This window comes from Salvelinus namaycush, unplaced genomic scaffold, assembly GCF_016432855.1.
Source record: "Salvelinus namaycush isolate Seneca unplaced genomic scaffold, SaNama_1.0 Scaffold1454, whole genome shotgun sequence".
Lineage (NCBI taxonomy): Eukaryota > Metazoa > Chordata > Actinopteri > Salmoniformes > Salmonidae > Salvelinus > Salvelinus namaycush.
The window spans coordinates 1-6,833 of NW_024058180.1; positions in this window are offsets into that span (position 1 = coordinate 1).

Here is a 6,833-nt window from a genome sequence, read left to right on the forward strand (position 1 = left end):
ACCCCTCAGAGCCTGGTTTCCTCTGGTCTACCCAGTACAGTCAGTAGAGGACTTGTCACCCCTCAGAGCCTGGTTCCTCTCTACCCAGTACAGCCAGTAGTGGACTGGTCACCCCTCAGAGCCTGGGTCCTCTGGTCTACCCAGTACAGCCAGTAGAGGACTGGTCACCCCTCAGAGCCATGGTTCCTCTCTACCCAGTACAGCAGTAGAGGACTGGTCACCCTCAGAGCCTGGTTCCTCCCTACCCAGTACAGCCAGTAGAGGGACTGGTCCCCCCTCAGAGCCTGGTTTCCTCTCTACCCAGTACAGCCAGTAGAGACTGGTCTCACCCCTCAGAGCCTGGCTTCCTATCCTACCCAGTACAGACAGTAGAGGACTGGCCACCCCTCAGAACCTGGTTTCCTCTGGTCTACCCAGTACAGCCAGAGAGGACTGGTCACCCCTCAGAGCCTGGTTCCTCCCTACCCAGTAACAGCCAGTAGAGTACTGGTCACCCCTCAGAGCCTGGTCCTCTCTACCCAGTACAGCCAGTAGAGGACTGGTCACCCCTCAGAGCCTGGTTCCTCTCTACCCAGTAGAGGCGAGTAGAGGACTGGTCACCCCCTCAGAGCATGGTTCCTCTGGTCTACCCAGTACAGCCAGTAGAGGACAAGTCACCCCTCAGAGCCTGGTTCCTCTCTAACCCAGTACAGTCAGTAGAGGACTGGTCACCCCTCAGAGCCCTGGATCCTCTGGTCTACCCAGTACAGCCAGTAGAGGACTGGTCACCCCCTCAGAGCCTGGTTCCTCTGGTCTACCACAGTACAGTCAGGAGAGGACTGGTCACACCTCAGAGCCTGGTTCCTCTCTACCAGTACAGCCAGTAGAGGATCTGGTCACCCCTCAGAGCCTGGTTCCTCCTGGTCTACCCAGTACAGCCAGTAGAGGACTGGTCACCCCTCAGAGCCTGGTTCCTCTGGTCTACCCAGTACAGCCAGTAGAGGGCTGGTCACCCCTCAGAGCCTGGTTCCTCTCTACCCAGTACAGCCAGCTAGAGGACTGGTCACCCCTCAGAGCCTGGTTCCTATCTACCCAGTACAGTCAGTAGAGGACTGGTCACTCCTCAGAGCCTGGTTCCTCTCTAGGTTTCTTCCTAGGTTCTGGCCTTTCTAGGGAGTTTTTCCTAGCCACCGTGCTTCTACACCTGCATTGCTTGCTGTTTGGGGTTTTAGGCTGGGTTTCTGTACAGCACTTTGTGACATCGGCTGATGTAAAAAGGGATTCAAAAACCATTTGATTGATCGATTGATGCTGGGCGATTAGGCCTGGCTCGCAGTCGGCGTTCCATTTCGTCCAAAAGGTGTTCGATGAGGTTGAGGTCAGGGCTCTGTGCAGGCCAGTCAAGTTCTTCCACACCGATCTCAACCAACCATTTCTGTATGGACCTCGCTTTGTGCACGGGGACATTGTCATACTAAAACAGCGAAGGGCCTTCCTCAAACTGTTGCCACAAGTTGGAAGCACAGAATCGTCTAGAATGTCATTGTATCCTGTAATGTTAAGATTTCCCTTCACTGGAACTAATGGGCCTAGCCCGAACCATGAAAAACAGCCCCAGACCATTATTCATCCTCCACCAAACTTTACAGTTGGCACTATGCATTGGGGAAGGTAGTGTTTTCCTGGCATCTGCCAAACCCAGAATCATCTGTCAGACTGCCAGATGGTGAAGCGTAATTCATCATTCCTGAGAACGTATTTCTACTAGTCCAGAGTCCAATGGCGGTGAGCTTTACACTACTCCATCCGACGTTTGGCATTGAGCATGGTGATCTTAGGCTTGTGTGCGGCTGCTCGGCCACGGAAACCCATTTCATGAAGCTTCAGACAAACAGTTATTGTGCTGATGCTGCTTCCAGAGGCAGTTTGGAACTCAGTACTCAGTGTTGCAACCGAGGACAGACAATTTTTACGCCCTTCAATACTTGGCGGTCCCATTCTGTGAGATTCTGTGGCCTACCACTAAACAGCTGAGACATTTTTGCTCCTAGATGTTTCCACTCCACAATAACAGCACTTACACTTGACCGGGGCAGCTCTAGCAGGGCAGAAACTTGACGAACTGACTTGTTGGAAAGGTGGCATCCTGAGACAGTGCCACGTTGAAAGTCACTGAGCGCTTCAGTAAGGCCATTCTACTGACAATGTTTGTCTATGGAGATTGCATGGCGGTGTGCTTGATTTTATACACCTGTCAGCAACGGGTGTGGCTGAAATAGAATCTACTAATTTAAAGAGTTGTCCAAATACTTTTGTATATATAGTGTAGTTAATCAGTGTAATATATAGTGTAGTTAATCAGTGTAATATATAGTTTAGTTAATCAGTGTAATATATAGTGTAGTTAATCAGTGTAATATATAGTGTAGTTAATCAGTGTAATATATAGTGTAGTTAGGCAGTGTAATATATAGTGTAGTTAATCAGTGTAATATATAGTGTAGTTAATCAGTGTAATATATAGTGTAGTTAATCAGTGTAATATAAAGTGTAATATATAGTGTAGTTAATATGTGTAATATATAGTGTGGTTAATCAGTGTAATATATAGTGTGGTTAATCAGTTTAAAATATAGTGTAGTTAATCAGTGTAATATGTAGTGTAGTTAATCAGTGTACTATATAGTGTAGTTAGGCAGTGTAATATATAGTGTAGTTAATCAGTGTACTATATAGTGTAGTTAGGCAGTGAAATATATAGTGTAGTTAATCAGTGTAATATATAGTGTAGTTAATCAGTGTAATATATAGTGTAGTTAATCAGTGTAATATAAAGTGTAATATATAGTGTAGTTAATATGTGTAATATATATAGTGTGGTTAATCAGTGTAATATATAGTGTGGTTAAATAGTGTAATATATAGTGTGGTTAATCAGTGTAATATATAGTGTAGTTAATCAGTGTAATATATAGTGTAGTTAATCAGTGTAATATATAGTGTAGTTAATCAGTGCAATATATACTGTAGTTAATCAGTGTAATATATACTGTAGTTAATCAGTGTAATATCTAATGTAGTTAATCAGTGTACTATATAGTGTAGTTAGGCAGTGTAATATATAGTGTAGTTAATCAGTGAAATATATAGTGTAGTTAATAAGTGTAATATATAGTGTAGTTAATCAGTGTAATATAAAGTGTAGTTAATATGTGTAATATATAGTGTGGTTAATCAGTGTACTATATAGTGTAGTTAATCAGTGAAATAATATAGTGTAATATATAGTATAATATATAGTGTAGTTAATCGGTGTAATATGTAGTGTAGTTAACCAGTGTAATATATAGTGTAGTTAACCAGTGTAATATATAGTGTAGTTAATCAGTGTAATATATAGTGTAGTTAATCAGTGAAATATATAGTGTAGTTAATAAGTGTAATATATAGTGTAGTTAATCAGTGTAATATAAAGTGTAGTTAATATGTGTAATATATAGTGTGGTTAATCAGTGTACTATATAGTGTAGTTAATCAGTGAAATAATATAGTGTAATATATAGTATAATATATAGTGTAGTTAATCGGTGTAATATGTAGTGTAGTTAACCAGTGTAATATATAGTGTAGTTAACCAGTGTAATATATAGTGTAGTTAATCAGTGTAATATATAGTGTAGTTAATCAGTGCAATATATAGTGTAGTTAATAAGTGTAATATATACTGTAGTTAATCAGTGTAATATATAATGTAGTTAATCAGTGTACTATATAGTGTAGTTAGGCAGTGTAATATATAGTGTAGTTAATCAGTGAAATATATAGTGTAGTTAATAAGTGTAATATATAGTGTAGTTAATCAGTGTAATATAAAGTGTAGTTAATATGTGTAATATATAGTGTGGTTAATCAGTGTACTATATAGTGTAGTTAATCAGTGAAATAATATAGTGTAATATATAGTATAATATATAGTGTAGTTAATCGGTGTAATATATAGTGTAGTTAATCAGTGTAATATATAGTGTAGTTAATCAGTGTAATATAGTGTAGTTAACCAGTGTAATATATAGTGTAATATATAGTGTAGTTAATCAGTGTAATATATAGTGTAGTTAATCAGTGTAATATATAGTGTAGTTAATCAGTGTAATATATAGTGTAGTTAACCAGTGTAATATATAGTGTAGTTAACCAGTGTAATATATAGTGTAGTTAATCAGTGTAATATATAGTGTAGTTAATCAGTGTAATATATAGTGTAGTTAATCAGTGTAATATATAGTGTAGTTAATCAGTGTAATATATAGTGTAGTTAATCAGTGTAATAATTAGTGTAGTTAATCAGTGTAATCTATAGTGTAGTTAACCAGTGTAATATATAGTGTAGTTAACCAGGGTAATATATAGTGTAGTTAATCAGTGTAATCTATAGTGTAGTTAACCAGTGTAATATATAGTGTAGTTAACCAGTGTAATATATAGTGTAGTTAATCAGTATAACATTTAGTGTAGTTAATCAGTGTAATATATAGTGTAGTTAATCAGTGTAATATATAGTGTAGTTAATCAGTGTAATATATAGTGTAGTTAACCAGTGTAATATATAGTGTAGTTAATCAGTGTATTGTATAGTGTATATATTTTTTAACCTGTTTGGGCTGCAAGGGGCAGTATTGAGTAGCCAGATAAAAGGTGCCCATTTCAAACGGCCTCGTACTCAATTCTTGCTCGTACAATATGCATATTATTATTACTATTGGATAGAAAACACTCTCTAGTTTCTAAAACCGTTTGAATTATTTCTCTGAGTGAAACAGAAGTCATTCTGCAGCACACTTCCTGACCAGGAAGTGGAAAGTCTGAAACCGATGCTCTCTTCTACTTCCTGCCTATAAATGGTCATGAGATCTATTAGTATACATGCACGTCATACACCTTCCCCTGGATGTCAAGAGGCTGTGAGAGAAGAAATGAGGTGATTATCTTGGTCTGAGATGGAACACATCATCTTGGAATGACGTGTCCCCCATTTTTGGTACTCTGAAGAGCGCGACGTGGACAGTGGGATTGCCTTCTCTTTAGCTGCCGTAATAGGCGACTACTATCTCCGGCTTTGATTTTATTTGATACATGTCACCATATCATCGTAAAGTATGTTTTTTCAATATAGTTTCATCAGATTATTGAAAATTTTTTGGGAGTTTTGCCGTGTTCCGTTCTCTTCCGTTTGTTGACATGGAGAGATTCGCGCCACTTGGCTAGTGTGCATGCTAATTGAAGAGGGAAAGTTGCCGTTCTAAATCCAAACAACGACTGTTCTGGACAAAGGACACCTTGTCCAACATTCTGATGGAAGATCAGCAAAAGTAAGAAACATTTTATGATGCTATTTCATATATCTGTCGTGCATGTGAACTAGTCGTCGGCGCCCAAGTGTTTCTGGCTATTGTGGCTACGCTAATATAACGCTACATTTTGTTTTCGCTGTAAAACACTTAATAAATCGGAAATATTGTCTGGAATCACAAGATGCCTGTCTTTCATTTGCTGTACACTATGTATTTTTCAGAAATGTTTTATGATGAGTAATTAGGTATTTGACGTTGGTGTCTGTAAATATTATGGCTGCTTTCGGTGCAATTTCTGATTGTAGCTGCAATGTAAACTATGATTTATACCTGAAATATGCAAATTTTTACAACAAAACATATGCTATACAATAAATATGTTATCAGACTGTCATCTGATGACGTTGTTTCTTGGTTAGTGGCTATTTATATCTTTATTTGGTTGAATTTGTGATAGCTACTGATGGAGTAAAAAACTGGTGGAGTAAAAAAAGTGGTGTCTTTTGCTAACGTGGTTAGCTAATAGATTTACATATTGTGTCTTCCCTGTAAAACATTTTAAAAATCGGACATGTTGGCTGGATTCACAAGATGTGTACCTTTCATATGCTGTATTGGACTTGTTAATGTGTGAAAGTTAAATATTAAAAAAATATATATTTTGAATTTCGCGCCCTGCACTTTGAGCTGGCTGTTGTCATAAGTGTACCGACACCGGGCTGCAGCCAGAAGAAGTTAAGGAAAGTTTTTTCACTTAAATCAATGAAATACATGCAGTTGTGCAACTCACCCATCTCTCTTGTGACCTTGTCTGTAGACAGAAGATAAAACATGATGTATTATGGGTACTAGAACATGAAGACAGACTACATCCTCTCTATTCTGACCTCCTCTGTAGACAGTAGATAAAACATGATGTATTATGGGTACTAGAACATGAAGACAGACTACATCCTCTCTATTCTGACCTCCTCTGTAGACAGTAGATAAAACATGATGTATTATGGGTACTAGAACATGAAGACAGACTACATCCTCTCTATTCTGACCTCCTCTGTAGACAGTAGATAAAACATGATGTATTATGGGTACTAAAACATGAAGACAGACTACATCCTCTCTATTCTGACCTCCTCTGTAGACAGTAGATAAAACATGATGTATTATGGGTACTAGAACATGAAGACAGACTACATCCTCTCTATTCTGACCTCCTCTGTAGACAGTAGATAAAACATGATGCATTATGGGTACTAGAACATGAAGACAGACTACATCCTCTCTATTCTGACCTCCTCTGTAGACAGTAGATACAACATGATGTATTATGGGTACTAGAACATGAAGACAGACTACATCCTCTCTATTCTGACCTCCTCTGTACACAGTAGATAAAACATGATGTATTATGGGTACTAGAACATGAAGACAGACTACATCCTCTCCATTCTGAACTCCTCTGTAGACAGTAGATAAAACATGATGTATTATGGGTACTAGAAC